General features: G+C 47.5%; 1 protein-coding gene across 4 annotated transcripts in view; it reads left to right on the forward strand.

Moving 5' to 3' along the window:
- The window catches only part of LOC144809415 (sodium- and chloride-dependent GABA transporter 2-like), a 944,332-nt gene that overhangs the window by 229,386 nt on the left and 697,299 nt on the right, over nt 1-17,647 (forward strand). The window lies entirely within an intron of this gene.

A 17,647-nucleotide genomic window follows, 5' to 3' on the forward strand; every position in this document is an offset into this window, starting at 1 on the left:
GGATGAAGAAACTGCAAGTAACATAGAAGAGAAAAAAGGGGATCAGTGCAACGCCACGCCGGCATGCCATGCAAAGATACAAACGAAACATCCTGCACCAAACAAACTTCCCACCTTCTTGAGTCACAAGAATTAGAAATAGGCCAATGGCCTACATACACTTACTAAAGTAAATGCAGCCGCACATATCTTTTATAGCAGTTGGAAGTCCACCTGCCAATCTTTTTGACACGTTCCCTTCCTAGGCCCTTTGCCGCAGCCTATGAGGCTGCACCTATCCTGAAAGAGTGAGTCCCAAAATTGGCAGTCTCTAAACCCGCTTCCTCAAGTGCCTTAATCATAATTCTTCTAAACTGGAACACTGTGAGAGGTGTCCCATCCTTGTGTATAAACAATGGACCCCCTAGTTTCAGTGCCCTTTGGGCCATAAATGCCTCTAACCTAGTGACCGGGCAGCATGCTGTGGTCCCTGCTCTGCGCAAGACGACGGAATCCCCCCTACCTTCCTGATCAGTTTTAGATTTTGGTATGGAAATCATGACCGAGCCTTCGCCCAATTTCACGTGCCCTGCCTGGATCCCCCCATCCAATCCTGTTTGTTCCTAGCGACTAGCTCGCCTACTCTGAAAGCCCCGTAAAATGCCAGGCAAAATGCTGCCCGTAAAAGGACGACCTCATCAGGTGATGTACAAACCTGTGGTAAGGCTACTACTAACTTCTCGAGTGTTTCTAGGCTCACAGTCCTCCTCACATCAGGCTCGGTCCCTCGCAGACGCTGCCATCCCTTCAAAACCTGCCATATCACAAAGTGTTTGGTGGGATCACCTTTTCCGTGCATCTTTACAAAATAAGATATAGCTGCGATATGCCTCCTCGCGGCCGCCACTGTGCGGCCCTGTTCCCACATGTAAGCAAGGTATGCTACCACAGACTCATGATCCAGCCATTTTGTGCCCCACTGTTCTCCCAGAAAAAGACAAAAATAACCAAACGCCCATTCATAAGCGTTCCTTGTCCTAGGCGCTAAACCTGCAGCCACAAGGTGTGGTACTCTGGGGCACCAAGTTGCCAGAGTCGTTCTGGGAAAGGTGTCGGGTGGAGCGCTGCCTCTGGGATGTATGCCCTAAAAGCCTGCATTATAAAACGAGACAATGCGTCAGCTGCGTGATTCAACACCCCTGGAACATGTTTAGCGCGGAAGAGCACATTCAATCTCATGCACTGCAACACTATTTCTTTCAGTAGGCGTAGCAACATCTCACACTTAGCGGACTGATTGTTTATGCATTCCACCACTCCCATGTTGTCCGACCAGAATATGACTGACCGGTCCCTCAATGCTTCCGCCCACACGACCAAAGCTACCAGAATCGGGAAGAGCTCGAGAAAGGTGATGTTGCCGGTGAGCCCTGAACTTTTCCACCACTCCGGCCAATGTTCTGCCACCCAGTCGTGCCTGCAGCATCGGTCATTAAACCTAACTCGGACCTGGACACGGGTGGGCTAGGCCACACCACTTCACTGTTCTAGACGCGGCGCCCATTGGCTGCCGGTCACAAAAGGGGAGTCCGCGTCATTGGTGACAGGGTTGGATTTGCATATGATTGCCGTAACACAGCCTCAGACTTGGCTGTGCTTGGAAACACCTAGAGGCTGCATTATATCCAGAACGTCATTATATCCAGAACGAAGGAGCTGATAGACTTCCAGCTCCAACACTAAGAGCTGGGAAAAGATAAGCCAGGCGTAATGGCTTAATGCTTACAGCGCCATACATGCACACGTTTTTTGAGTTGCTTATCATAGAGTGCCTGGCTGCCTGACCTGCTCTTGGACTGAGAGTGTCTAAGCACTGACAGTAAGAATTTTAAAAGTAGATGTTTTATCAGTATGGTGGCAAATTGTAAATGTTTACTTAGGGATTCGAGTCAGTACGCTTGGGATCCCCAGCGCCTAATGGAGAATTCACCTGCCAGTAACAAAACTGGCCCCCTGTAAGAAAACCGGCCCCCACCCCTTCCAGCCTCCCGGGGGATTACCAGTCCAGCCCTGGACATGTCCATGGACATGTTGGCTTACCCACTGTTCTAAAGTCTCCGGGACATCGAAGACTGCTTCTTTTCACCTGCAAGAACACCTGAACTTTGTTTTTTTGCAAGTCTTGACCTACTTGTGTTTATTGCAAGTTACTTGTCATAGAGTGCCTGGCTGCCTGACCTGCTCTTGGACTGAGAGTGTCTAAGCACTGACAGTAAGAATTTTAAAAGTAGATGTTTTATCAGTATGGTGGCAAATTGTAAATGTTTACTTAGGGATTCGAGTCGGTACGCTTGGAATCCCCAGCGCCTAATGGAGAATTCGCCTGCCAGTAACAAAACCGGCCCCCTGTAAGAAAACCGGCCCCCACCCCTTCCAGCCTCCCGGGGGATTACCAGTCCGGCCCTGGACATGTCCAAGGACATGTTGGCTTGCCCACTGTTCTAAAGTCTCAGGGACATCGAAGACTGCTTCTTTTCACCTGCAAGAACACCTGAACTTTGTTTTTTTGCAAGTCTTGACCTGCTTGTGTTTGTTGCAAGTCTTGCGCTGCCAAGTGGTACCAATCCAGTCCTGGACCTTTGAGAGTGGGTATAAAGTGCAGCAACTACCAGAATCCACACGTCACCATCAATGCACAACTTGGTACTGGTGCATCTCTCATGACGATGACATATTCCGGCTGCTGCAGGAACCAAGGACATCGCCTCGCCGTCAGGTTGACACATCATCTACTTTTCTGACGCATCCCCGACTTTGCACAGCTCGCAACTGACGCATCACCTGCAGCTGGAAGCTCGATGATGACGCATCACCCCTTTTTCTGCTTGTAGCTCAGCTCTGCCAAGACTGAGCCGAGATACAAGCTGGGTCTGAATTGCGCTCCATCACGGTCAGCCTGAACTTTTGGATTGACCCTGGTCAAGCACAACCAGATATCCCCAGTTGACTCTTTTAAGGACTACATTTTCAGTAATTCTTTAAAAATTCATGACTCTGGTTATACTTATTGGATTTTTGTTGTATCGGTCTTGTTTTGTTCATGAAAAATATCGGATGTTTTGCAAATCTGGTGTGGAGTCTTTGTGTGGTGTTTTTACTGTGTTACTGTTTGAAGTGTTGCACAAATACTTTACACATTGCCTGCCTGCCTTTTCCGTGCCAAGCCACCAAACGGTGAGCACAGGTTATTGTATGATGTCTATCTGACTCACCCTGACTAGGATTGTGCTTCCTGCTTGGACACAGTGCATACCTCTCTCAGCCAGAAACCCAGTTTCTACCAAATCCTCTCTAGATTGTGCAGAATATCAGTGTCAGTCACTGTGAAATTATCAGTTAGAAACACAATGAGTATACATGCTGCATCAACATGTACCTCTCCTCTTTCGTCATTGATATCTAGAAAACTCCAGTATTGTACCCTTAACTTACTTCCTCCCACTTGCATGTTTCCCATATATTTAGTTTCACGTCTGCCGTCAAATGAAATGCCAGGAGAGTCATGTCCAGTTTGGTCAATATTCCCATCTTTTACAAGTTTACATACTGTGACTCAGGGTGCCAAAACCTGGCTTATAAATCAAACTGTTGGCCCCTGATTGACTGTAGAATCCCCACCTGCTTGGATAAACACACACCTTTGACGCAGCATTTGAAATCCCCCTGAAAGAGCCAGAGCTAAGAACAAATTCCTTATTAAATTGAAAGTATTCAATGATCACATTTTTGACCTCTGGGAGAAATTGCCTAGGGCAACAAGTCAGAAGAGATCATTTAGACCCTGACTGATAAACGCCACCCCTCCTAGATAGCTCTGCCTGCATGGCAGGGATCCCTGGGCTTGAAGGGAACTGTGATGGTTCCCCTCACAGCACTACTGGTTTGTGAAGCAGGTGCCATGTTTAAAACACCTGCTCAACAAACGTTTTGTGTAGAGAAAACAAAATCCCACAGCAGGAGTTTAATTTCTCCAAACAAAGTACACATGGCTATGACACATAAAAAATGATCTCCCTGCGCATAGGAGTTATAGTTTTATGTTTCCCTGCCTGTGTCTCCGATGCCTGACACTGTGGATATGGGCAGCAGAAATGAATAACAGTTGTTCTGCCCAATAGGGCAGAATGACCATTACTGTTACCTGGTGGTTCTTTCACAGACACACAGTCAGTTCAGAGATTACCACTGATGGAGCCAGCTGAGGCTATGCAGGTGTAAATACAAAACTACCCAGGACTCTAAACAGAGCAGGGAACCATGAGTTTGGTGGACAGGAGCTACTGTTCTGCCAGGCTCTAATTTAGGCCCAGACTATCTACAAATTGGATAGTGGCTCAAGAGAGTCCTGGGCAAAATACTGATCTCACCCACCCATCACACACAATTCTGACCTTTAAATAATCATTGCAAGACTTTGTTGTAAGGACCATGGAATAAAATATCTTTTCTCTACTAATTGGGTTTCAGCGGCGTATATATTTGTCAATCCATTCTGTTTGGTAATCTGCAGTATTCTCCTGGCCGCATCTGATAGGGTCCTATTATTCATACTGGGTTTGTCTTCCTTAAAGGTGTGCAATTGTGTACATGTGTGAATTTTGTCATCAACTCATCAAAAAACTCGTTACTGTCCACATTGGGGCAATATAAATTTATGAAAGTAAGCTGTTTGCCACATAGGATCCTATGTAGTATGAGAAAATCCCTCTCTACATCTAATTCAGTAGCTATGCATCAAAAAGCAAGTGCTCCCTAAACAGGATCTTACTCGACTAGGTGCTTTATGAAGCAAAATACTTATACATCTCCATTTGCGGGCATCGTGTACATTAGTGGTAGTTGAGAGAAGTGTCTCTTGGAGAAGTGCAACATTGTTTTGTTGCTGTTGAGATAGGAAAGTAGATTTCTGGCTGAAATAGTGTCGTCCAGGCCGTGGACATTCTACGTTATGAACTAAATAAGAAATGTGCCCCATGTGACAGCTATAGTGATGGAGCAAGGTTGCACATGTAAAGCGACTTGCTTGTATCCAGCCCTCTCGAAAATAATATTAATGTACTAACATGTTTTTGTTATATTAATATTGCATTTACACAACATTTCTAGTATCTAGGGGAAGCTCGACAATGTGCTTTTACTAACTATAATCCTCTTGCATTAAAATGGCAGCTGCTACACGGGATTTTCTACTGCGCATGCGTCTGTCACACTCACGTGACATTACGTATTACTTTGCTTGGTGGGAATCTTTTGCTTTTGCGCACTATAACTAAGATGGCTGTTTTGTGTCCTAACGTGCAAGAAGCTTGCATCGCTGCTTTTGTTAAGCTGTTCGTCCTGCCTAACCTTTAATGCAATAGTTAAAATAAAATAATGGGAATAGAATAGAGATAAGTGGTATACAGTGCATTAATTTATTCTGTGTCTCCAAAACTGTTTCTCTTCTATTTTTGCATGTATCGCATTTGGGCTTGAAATGTACTTCTGAACTCCATCTTTGGAGGAACTGCGCCTGGGCAAAGAAACTCCAGCCACTGAAACCATGGCATTGAACCAGTGTCAGAATCAGACATGAACTGTGAAACTATGAGAAAATGACCTCCTCACCCTGCTAGAGGAAGCTGAATTGAATAATTTGTTAAAACATTGTATGTTATTGTTACATTCACTGCCGGGTGGAATAAAAGTGCATGGGAAGATAAAGTAATGGGAGGGAACATTTAAATACATGATTGACATTTTACCTCATATTAATATGGTGTGATGGCTTCTCCTTGTCTTTTGACCAATAAAATTGTGGGATTCACACATTTGCAACATTGGTGGTGGTACACTGACCTGGGAAATAGTATACCTATGGTAGGCTTAGCTAGTTAATTTGTCCGACTTGTCCGAATAGCTGACCTGTCACTCACCCAACGCACTCAATAGGTGATCGAGAGCAGAGGTGCTGGCGAGGCACTCTGTCAGAAGATTCGATATCCCAATCGGGGTTCGACTGTTAGCTGCAGAGAGGGTTTACATTGCTGGCGTTTTGAACTTTAGCTGTGGTGCCGAACTTAGTCTGTGGTGGTCCTTTCCTGATGCAATTTGGTCCGTAATCTGTCCTGATACTGGTCTGCAGCTGTTCTTTCCTGCTGGCACCTGCACTTTAGAATTCTTAGCCTTTGTCTCAGTCCGTGGCCAGGGTTGGTCTTCACACCATTCTAGGTAACTATAAAGTGTGGGTTTGTCATTGAATTGTTTCCCTTTTCTACCCTACCCTGTGTTTTAATGCTTAACGATATCTCTTTTCAAAATTATTGCACATGTCGTTTCAAATCTTCATCATTATGATAGAACAAGAAATTATTGATTTATTATGGTTTCAAACATTTCTTAGATAAAAAAACTTAGGGGCATATTATCAACAAATAGCGATATTTATCGCTAAGTTAGCTTAGCGGCAATTTTTTTATCGCCGCGCATCACCGGATTTTATCGCTGAGATAACGTGCTATTAGCAAAGTTTATCTCGAAAGAGATAAAATTCCCGGCGTTAGTGGCAAAATCCGTCACTATCGCTGAGAATACAGCGATATTCACGCATTATCGCTAACAGGGTCTTAGCCATTATATCCACCTCCCATTGGATATAATGGCTAAGAACTGGCCTGAGCAGGCGTTAGTTTTTGGAGATATTCGCGCTTAGCGTGAATATTTCCATCGCTGCACCTGTGTTAGTAATAGGCGATAGTGATGTTAGCGACTGCTTTCAGTCGCTAACTGGTTGGGTACGCCCACTTTGCATGTCATTAGCGATAAATATCGCTGACATGCAAAGCGGGCCCCAAACCACTCGCTATTGCCTACAAGCTGTCGCTAACTGCTGTTAGCGACAGCTTGCTAATAGGGATATAGAAATATCACCGCTTAGCGGCTGAAAACGGCCGCTAAAGCGGCGATAATTTCCTTTCACCCCCCTTGATAATATGCCCCTTAAACCTTTCCAGAGTTTGTGATTATTTATGAAATGCTAATGTTATTCTACTACCTATTTTCTTGCTAACTCCCTTGATCCTCTAGGACTTTAGGTATTGGTGACTTGGATTGGTAAGTAAAATGGTAAATATCCCGAATGGTAAAAATGTAATCCATCATCATTCTTTAGCTCACTCCACCACCCCAGTTCAGATATGGCCATATGCAAATCAGTCTGACCCTGTGCCTCATGGGAACAGTCCAGCCCGAACTTGCAAGCCATGTCTTCCCTGGACCGGAAACATAAACCTCATCAGCCAGGCTATCTTGAATCCAGTGGCAGAGTGAGCAAGGGACCCACGTCTGAGCACACCCTGCCAACTTAGGGCGAACAAAGTGATACCAAAGGGGGATGATGGACGGAGCGTTTAAGCAAATCAAACACTCCCCCCAGTCAACTGATCTGGGTTTAATCCATCATCATTCTTTAGCTCACTCCACCACCCCAGTTCAGACATGGCCATATGCAAATCAGTCTGACCCTGTGCCTCATGGGAACAGTCCAGACCGAACTGCCAAGCCATGTCTTCCCTGGACCGGAAACAAGCATCCTGGGCCCGGAATCGGGTTAATAACCCTCCTCAGCCAGGCTATCTTGAATCCAGTGGCAGAGTGAGCAAGGGACCGACGTCTGGGCATACCCTGCCAACTTAGGGCGATCAAAGCGTTAACAAAGGGGGATGATGGACAGAGCGTTTGTTTACCCCCCACTTCAAAGGCACAACTTGATATAAGTACTGGGGCTCTGACCCAAGCCAGACAGTACACTACTGGACCTATGAAGAACTCTAGTGGAGTAAAGACTGCTGTGCTACAAGGATTAGCATTCATCTTGACTGCTGCTCTGGAAGAAATGCTTAGCTGCTTTGCTCTGCTGCCCTGCTACCTGCTGATCTCTGCCCTGCTGAAAAAAGTACTGGACCCAACTCACTTGAACTCAGAATGACTCCAAGGGTTTGCTGGCTTGCACCTTGTTCTGAGTCTCAGGGCCATCAAATACTTCCTACGATTCTGCAACAGCACCTGGACTCTGCCATCTGTGAGTCGTGCCAAGGGGTGCCAATCCAGTCCTAGGTTCTTGAAAGTGACCTTCTGCTGTGCAGAACCAATAAAATCAACTTAGTGACGACTTGGCGCTGATTCAAACACACTCATTGGCCTTCAATGCCGACACAAGAGATGATCCACGACATCGCTTCGACGGACTGTGCGACTTGATGATGACATACATTGCGGCTCAACGACGATACAGGGCCTACATCATAAAGGGGTTTGTCTACGAATCCTTCATCGCCTGCACGAATCAGAACTGATACATCACGTCTTCGACATTGCCGCTTTCTCCATCCTAAGTACTTTTTCAGCAGGACCTGCGTGAGTACTGTAGCTGGCCTGCCCTCCATCACAGTCAGCTTGAACTTTGGATTTACCTCAGTCCAGGCGACCTCAAGTAACCCCTAATTGCTATTTGCACTACATTTTGATTTACTCTTTGAAAATTCATAACTCTAGGTCTACTTATTGTATTTTTATAATTTCGGTTCTTGTTTTACTCATAAAAATATGATCTATTTTCCTAATCCTTGTGTAGAGTATTTTTGTAGTGTTTTCATTGTGTTACTGTGTGATGATGTTGCCCAAATACTTTATTCATTGCCTCTTTAGAAAAGTCTGACTGCTCTGTGCCGCGCTAGCAGAGGGTGAGCACAGGTTTTCTTTTTGTGTGTATCTAGCTTACTCTGACTAGAGTGGCTGTTCCTGCTTGGACAGGGTGCACACTGACAAGCAGAATCACTATTTCTAACAATGTCTAGACACATCATCGGGGTTACTGGAAAGGATGGGTATTGTTTCCAGGGGAACACTCTTATGCTGGGAGGATGTTCGGCTGCGCTGAGCCTCATGAGCAGAGGTGACGGGTTACTGATTGAGAGTCTTGCATCAGGGACATAAGCCCATTTTTATGAAAAGAGGTTGCTTGCAATTACATTAAAATGTCCTTGAAAACGAGCACCTCTGTACTCAAGGTCTCAAATAGTTGTGTGTCACTCACAGTGTGGAATCGCGGACATTCCTTACTAGGCCCACAGACGCATGTATTGTTACCCATGCACTGTTAAAATACCCATTGAATGGTGCACTCTTGCATTAGGCTGACTAATTGCGTCAACTATTATAGCAGCACTAACAAGAACACATACCTGAAATTTACCAAGCCTATTGGCTTTGCCAATAATCGTTTCCATTTCCAGCAATGCTGGTATTAATTACAACGAATTCATGAATTATTTTGGTTCTGGCAAATGTGGTTTAAGGTCTTGCAATCATCGTGCATGCAAAGACAGAGATACGTTTGTGTAACGCTATGTGACATTGAATGTAAAGGTAAACATGCCCCTTTCTTCTGGAGGTATGTAGTAGTGGAAATTGTTTGCAAAGGAGCCCCACCGCGCGTCATACTAGCCAGCAACAACTTGAGTCTGGTGCTGCACTGAACCTCCTATTCTTTCGTCAGTTGACTGTACAACGCTAAATGACTAAACTCTCATGGCCGCCCGCGTGCTTCGAGAACTGCAGCAATCCTCTTTCACTGAACCCAGATTAAGGGGCCTGGAGCCTGTTGCTAAGGTTTTCCACAGAGGAAAACCTAGCATGTTTATATTTATATTTTGTTTGGGTGAAAGCAAAGAAATCACAGTATGGAACAGCCAAAATTAGAGAAATGCCTTGCCGGTGATGTCACAATATATCTCAGAACCCCATCTGAACCCAGCAGAATGCCTGTTGCTGATGATTGCTAGAGATGTAGGACTGATAATAAAGATCCGTTTTTTTTCTACCCTGGACGGCTCCTTTAAGATCCGCACTTCTGAGGCTTCCTACAAAAGTGTATTAAAATGTAAATAAGTCTTCTATAAAATGTGGCAATAATGGTTGTCCTTCCTCAGAGGGGCTGACAACATCTCACTCCAATACTCTCCCTGGCGTAAAACAAACAGGAAATTATGGAGATCCCGCCTTTTCCTTCACATACGAGCCACCATGAAATTTACTCAAACTTCTATAATGCATTGGTTTTAGAATGCTATGTCCTCTTGGTTCACCTGTATTGTATTGTATTTTTCTTATGACACATGCGAAAATTGTGTTCGATAGACCACATGTATCTCTTTCCAGCTTCACTGCGACCTCCGCGGTAATCAACTTGAGTAACTTGCTGCTTTCTACTTCTTTTGTATTTCTCATGGCTTATTTTTATTATTTATCAGTATTCTTGAGTTCATTATCATCATTTTAATTTTGTGTCTTTTTTCATTTGTTCATTTGTTCTTTTCTTGATAATTCAACAAAAATGATTTGAAATAAAACAAATATCAAAATGCAAAGACCTTTTTGCCTTTGTGGCATCAGCACCCTACAAGCAAGAACTGAAAAGCAGTGGACCTGACACAGGGCATTTTGCCATGCTGAGTCGCCCATTCATTGATTTTGCTCTGCCCTAGTAGAAAGATGAGTCTCATCCGTAATTCCTCACCTAAATTATTGGCGTCAGAGTTGAATCTTTGCGTACCCCTGAGTACCCTTTGCTCCACTAGACAGTTTCTGTTAGAACCTCCAAAACCTAAAAAGTTTGATTTGGCGATAGATCCTTTTTGGTGAAAGCAGCCAAAGAATGAAATAATTTCCATTTGATTTAGACTCAGATCCTTTACTTTTTGCTATCGAAAAAGTCGAAAACGTTCCTTTTTAATCAATAAATGTGTTTTATTTGTTTTAAAGCAACTGTGGTTCTGTTATAATTATCTACAGTGCCATACAGGTTCAACATCGATAAATATTACAGACATAACATAACAGAAGGCTCCAATTTTCAAACAAAGTAAATTATACGAGTTGATTTTGGGCCTTAGGTAACATCTGTTTAAATCACATATTGCAGGCTATACACATAATCAGAGAACTTCCCACTTTTAGACCTGTTTGCCTTAGCGTGGTCTTCCCCCAAGCCTTGCGCCTGCTTACCTCTTCTTTTTGCTGATTCTTTTTTTGTTGGGCCTTAGGACTCAGAACTTTTTACCACTGCTGACCAGTGCTAAAGTGCATGGGCTTCTCTCCTGAACAGGGTTACATAGGTTTAGCCACAAGTGGAATATTTAATTTATCTGTCAGTCCAGAGAAGTGTCCACTACCTGCGCCTGTAAGTTAAATGCTACTAGTGGGCCTGCAGAACTGATTGTTCCACCCACACAAGTAGCCCTTTAAACACTGCAGATCCTGTGTGTACAATTATTCTGCCATGTTGATTTGGCATGTACAAACCCTTGCCAAGCATTAAACTCCCCCTTTCTTAAACATGTCACTCCTAAGGTAGGCCCCAGATAGCCCATAGGGCAGGGTGCTGTGTAAATATAAGGGAGGACGTATGCTAATAAGCTTTGCATGTCCTGGTAGTGAAAAACACCTACATTCAGACTCGGCAACATCCCCAAATGCTCAATATCAGAATGACAGATGGAGAGAATGGGGTTTAACTGCCTCTGATTGTTGTGTGAGTCCTTGCCTCCCCTGGTTTCTTTGGATCCCTGTTTGCCCATCTTTTACTGTTTCACTGTTTTTCCCACCACTGTTGTGCCCTCTGTGCCCCTTTGCCTCGTTCTTTTTCTGTGTCCCGTCCCGCTTCCTGCCGCTGTGTCCCTGCGGCTCCGCCCCCCCGCTGTCCCATTCGCCGCCCTGCGCCCACCTCCCAGCTGCTCCTCCCTCCCACAGCCCCTCATATGGAGGCCACGCGGCAGTGAAGGGAGCGACCTTTGACCCTGTCCTCAGGCAGGTCGCCCCCCCCAGCCACCACACGGTCCTCCTGTGACACCTGCCCCCGCCTAACACTTGCCGCTGCCTCTGATTGTTGTGCGAGTCCTTGCCTCCCCTGGTTTCTTTGGATCCCTGTTTGTTTTTTCCCCCCCACTGTTGTGCCCTCCGTGCCCCTTTGCCCCGTTCTTTTTCTGTGTCCCTTCCCGCTTCCCGCCGGTGCGTCCCTTTCCCCCCACTGTTGTGCCCTCCGTGCCCCTTTGCCCTGTTCTTTTTCTGTGTCCCTTCCCGCTTCCCGCCGGTGCGTCCCTGCGGCCCCGCCCTCCGCTGTCCCATTCGTCGCCCCGCCTCCCAGCTGCTCCTCCCTCCCACAGTCCACTCATATGGAGGCCGCACGCAGCGGGCACGCCGCTGGCTTGCCGAACGCGCCAGGGCCGCGCCCACCGCCAGAACCCCTGGCCCTCGCTGGAGCCAGGGCGCCCGACTGAGATACGACACCACCACCCTCAACGCACTCAACACCGGACGACAACCCGCCTGCTACCGAGCCACCCCGAAGAGAACACACGGACCCTTCAACTGCCAAGCCTGCAAATTCACCTGCCTCCCAACCTACACCCCGCCCGTTGAACCCAGCAACAACAACCACCTCAAGTGCATCCTCCTCAACACCCGCTCCGTCCACAAGCACGCCGTCGAACTCTGGGACCTCCTCGACACAACAGCACCGGACGTCGCCTTCCTCACGGAAACCTGGATGAACGCCTCCTCGGCCCCCGACATCGCCATAGCCATCCCGGATGGCTACAAGATCACCCGGAAGGACCGCGTCAACCAAACCGGAGGAGGAATCGCCATCGTCTACAGGAATACCATCAGCGTCACGACCAACGCCGAAGACACACTCTCCACCGCTGAACACCTACACTTCCAGATGGATGTATGACGTTACAACGCATACTTTTACAACGCCTACCTTTACAACGCGGTTTTTACAACGCATACCATTACAACGCATAGCGCTTTGGGGTGCTGGATAGTGAATAGTTTAATTTACTATTCCAACTCCAGTCCCCGTGGATAGTAGGGAAGGTTATTGGATAGAAAATTAACCTATTCCCTATCCTAGAGCGCCCCCCCAGAGCAATGCGTTGTAATAGTTTGCGTTGTAAAAGTTGCGTTGTAATGGTAGTTCGTTGTGAAAGTTTTGTTGTAAAGGTTGTATACCCTTCCATATCCGCACCGACCCCAAAACCACACTCAGAGGAACCCTCGTCTACAGACCCCCAGGCCCGCGCACACCATTCAGCGAAACCATCGCCAACTTCGTCAGCCCACACGCACTAACCTCACCAGAATACATCCTCCTAGAGGACCTGAACTTCCACCTGGAGAACAACAACGAGAGCAACACTACCACCCTGCTCGACAACCTCGCCAACCTCGGACTCAAGCAACTGGTGAACACCTCCACCCACTACGCCTGCCACACGCTGGACCCCATCTTCTCCGCCAGCAACCACATCTCCTTCAGCCACTCCACCGGACTACACTGGACCGACCACAGCTGCATCCATTTCACCTACAAAAAGACTACTACACACCACCGCACGCTACAGATCCCCCGCAGATGCTGGAGCAAAGTGACCACAGACCAGCTTACCACATCACTGAGCCAGAACCCACCAGCCGACACCAACGACGCAGCTCACAATCTCGCACAGTGGACCACAAACTCCGCCGACAACCTCGCTCCGCTGAAGAAACCCCCAGGCAAGACCAGCAACAGGAAAACTACATGGTTTACTGACGCCCTCAAAGACTCGAAGAAATCAGGCCGCACGCTCGAAAACACCTGGTGCCACGAACGGACGACAAAAAACATGACAGCCCTCAAGAACGCCACTCGCGAACACCACCAGCTGATCCGCACCACCAAAAGGACATAGTTCAAAGAGCGGCTGGACAACAACACCCACAACAGCAAGGAACTCTTCAGCATTGTAAAACAGCTCTCCAACCCCACCGCCAGCAACAACGACATCACACCATCACAAGACCTCTGCAACTCCGTCGCACGTTCTTCTACCGCAAGATCGCAGATACACACAACAGCTTTGACGCCCAGACTCCGCCTCCAGTCACCAAACCAACGACCAGCACAGAAGACACCACCCACGTTATGAACACTATCCACTCCGGCTCTCCCTCTGACCCATGCCCCCACCACATCTACAACAAAGCAGACGCCATCATCGCATCCCACCTACGGAACGTCATAAACAACTACTTCTGAAAAAGCCCACAGCTGACCCTAAAGACCTCAAGAAAATTCCGCCCCAACTCTCTTCTTCTCTTCCCGGCTAAAGTCTTCGACCGACCGACAGCTGACTGCATTCCTCGAGGCAAACAACTCGCTCGACCCATCCCAATCCGGATTTTGAGCCAACCACAGCACTGAGACAGCCCTCATCGCAGCCACCGACGACATCAGGACCCTGATGGACAATGGGGAGACAACCACCTTCATCCTCCTGGACCTCTCAGCCGCCTTTGCTACCGTCTGCCACCGCACCCTAATAACCCGCCTCTACAACACTGGGATCCAAGGAAAAGCGCTGGACTGGATCACCTCGTTCCTCTCCAACAGAACCCAGAGAGTCCGCCTCCCGCTGCTCCGCGGCCACCAAGATCATGTGCGGCGTACCCCAGGGCTCCTCGCTCAGCCCAACCCTCTTCAATATCTACATGAGCCCCCTCGCCGCCATCACACTCAAACACAACCTCAACATCATCTCCTATGCCGACGACACCCAGCTGATACTCTCCCTTACCAAAGACCTAACCACTGCCAAAATCAACCTCCAGGAAGGAATGAAAGACGTCGCGGAATGGATGAAGCTCAGTCGGCTGAAATTGAACTCAGACAAAACGGAGGTCCTCATCCTCGGACAATCCCCATCCACCTCGGATGACTCCTGGTGGCCCACAGCGATGGGCACCGCACCGTCACCCACGGACCACGCACGCAACCTGGGATTCATCCTGGACTCCTCGCTCACGATGATCAAACAAGTCAATGCCATCTCATCCTCCTGCTTCAACCCCCTACGCATGCTCCGAAAGATCTTCCGGTGGATCCCCACAGAAACGCAGGCCCTCGTCACCAGCCGACTGGACTACGGGAACACCATTTACGCAGGAACCACAGCCAAACTTCAGAAACGACTTCAGCGCATACAGAACGCCTCTGCACGACTCATCCTCAACATCCCTCGCCACAACCACATATCGGCCCACCTGAGAAACCTGCAGTGGCTCCCCGTCAGCAAGAGGATCACGTTCAGGCTCCTCACCCACGCACACAAAGCGCTCCACGACATGGGCCCCGAATACCTCAACAACCGCCTCTCGTTCTACTCTCCTACCCGCCAGCTCCGCTCTGCCAGCCTCGCCCTCGCAACCATCCCACGGATCCGCATAGCCACCACCGGAGGAAGATCGTTCTCCTACCTGGCCGTCAAGACATGGAATTCCATCCCGCACACCTACGACTGACCCAGGACCATCTCACCTTTAGGAAACACCTCAAGACCTGGCTATTCGAGCAGTAGCGCCCCCCCTCTCCCTTCAGCGCCTTGAGACCCTCGTGGGTGAGTAGCACGCTCTATAAATGGACTGATTGATTGATTGATTGATTGATTAACTTTGAGACAGACAGGGAAAATGGGGTTTAACTTTTTTTTTCTTCAACTTTAGTTTTCGATTTTCATACACAATGATCAGTAAATCATTACAAGAGTGGTACATTGTCAGGCGTTCATTTAGATAACAGTGGTATACTGTAATAATCAAGACATATCATATGGCATCAGTAGATAGAAGTTGTTGGCCGGACAGTCTAAAATCACAAACAGTCAGTTCCCCTGGCCTAAGGTCAGCGCTCTCCCGGATGAGCCCAGCCACAGGTATGACCCCCAGTACATCATTCCCGGTTCAGTGGCGTCCCCAGTTACAGGCATGTCCTAAGTGTGCATACAATATACAATATCAACAGCAGTGGTGCATTCACCCACTGCACCACTAACCCACCCCCTCCGGTACAATGCCACTCTCCACCTGCGTATCAGAGTCTCTGTTTTTCTCTACAATGTACGCGCTATATGGACCCCAAATGTTTTTGGGACGGGGTGAGCTGGGTAGCAGGGATGCATAAACTTCACTATGCACATTGCAATATGCCAGGCTTCGGAGCCATGCCTGAAGCATAGGGGCCTGTTTCTTACCCCACATTAATGCTATTTCTCGTTTTGCCAACAGGAATCTAAGTGCCGAAATACTTCTTACTTTCTTAGGAAAGTTAACCATGTAGCCCAAGAGAGCTATTTCCGGGGTGGGGGTCAAAGACAGTGAGACCATACCGCCCAGTGTGGCATGTACCTGTTCCCTATATAGTTGGATTTTCGGACAAGTCCAGGTCAGGTGTGCAGGTAAACATCGTTTACCACGATGTTTTCACAACGCAGTACCTTTAGCACGCATCCCTTACAACGCAAGTCGTTACCACGACTTGCGCTGGAGGGCGCTAAAGGATTAAAAATAGTTAATTTACTATCCCAACACCTTCCCTAGGGTCCACGGGGACTGGTGTTAGAATAGTAAATTAAACTATTCGAAATCCGCACCCCCAATGCAAGTCGTGGTAATGACTTGCGTTGTAAGGGATGCGTGGTAAAGGGATGCGTTGTGACGGTACGCGTTGTACCGTCATACATCCGGTGTGCAAAATCGGCATAAGGGGTAGAGCATTTCCAGCACTGGTGTGGCCTAGATGGGTCCACCCTGTGCGACCAGGCGGGTGTGTGATATATCCTACGAAGAAATTTAAAATGTAGAAGTTTGTGCCTGCTGTTGAGGGACGCTTCCTTTGTGACTCTACAACACTGCTCCCATTGGTCATCCGATATTGGCCGGCCCAAATCTCGTTCCCATGCCGTGCGAGCCTTAACATCCACTACCGTGTGGTTAAAAACGCACACCTTATACATTTTAGAAATCTAGTGAGCGCCCGTTTCGCTTTCAATGATTAACGTTAATAGAGCAGTGGGATCAGGTGCAATGAGGAATGAGGGAAAAGTGGCTCTCAGCATGGAATGTATACGCCGCAGTACAAGGCGTCTATGAATGAGCGGTCCTGGAACCTAACATCTTCTACCACCGAGAAGATATGATCGTTCGGGAATAAATCGCCCATTGTTTTGACCCCAAACTTCGTGAGTGTGTGTTTCACTAATGTTTCTCCCATAATGGGGAGAAATGAGGGGTTTGGGAGCGGCAAAGCCGGTGAATACAATAAGTCCAGTCCCAAAAATCTTCTAAGCTTCACCCACGCCCAGCTAGTGATGGAAACTGTTTGAATATCTAATGGGTCCCTCGGAACCCCTTTGGGTAGAACAGTGGATAATTTCTGCGGGAGCACCAAATCTGCCTCTGGTCTCAGGTAGGGGATCCGGGCGCCCGTATAGTACCTAGCATAAGAATAGCTGCACTGCGCCGTTAAATAATATAAATACATATCTGGGACTCCAAAACCTCCCCTCTCATAAGGAAGAGTCAGGGTCTGCCAGCTTACCCGCAGTCTCTTACCCCCTTACCAATCTGATAAGGGGTCGTCTCACCTGCAGGAAGAATGATTCAGTGAGGGGAATGGGAATGTTGTTAAAAAGATATAAAAATCTCGGCAGGACTACCATTTTAATAATAGCGGTGCTTCCCGCCATAG

This window comes from Lissotriton helveticus, chromosome 1_1, assembly GCF_964261635.1.
Source record: "Lissotriton helveticus chromosome 1_1, aLisHel1.1, whole genome shotgun sequence".
NCBI classification, from domain to species: Eukaryota; Metazoa; Chordata; class Amphibia; order Caudata; family Salamandridae; genus Lissotriton; species Lissotriton helveticus.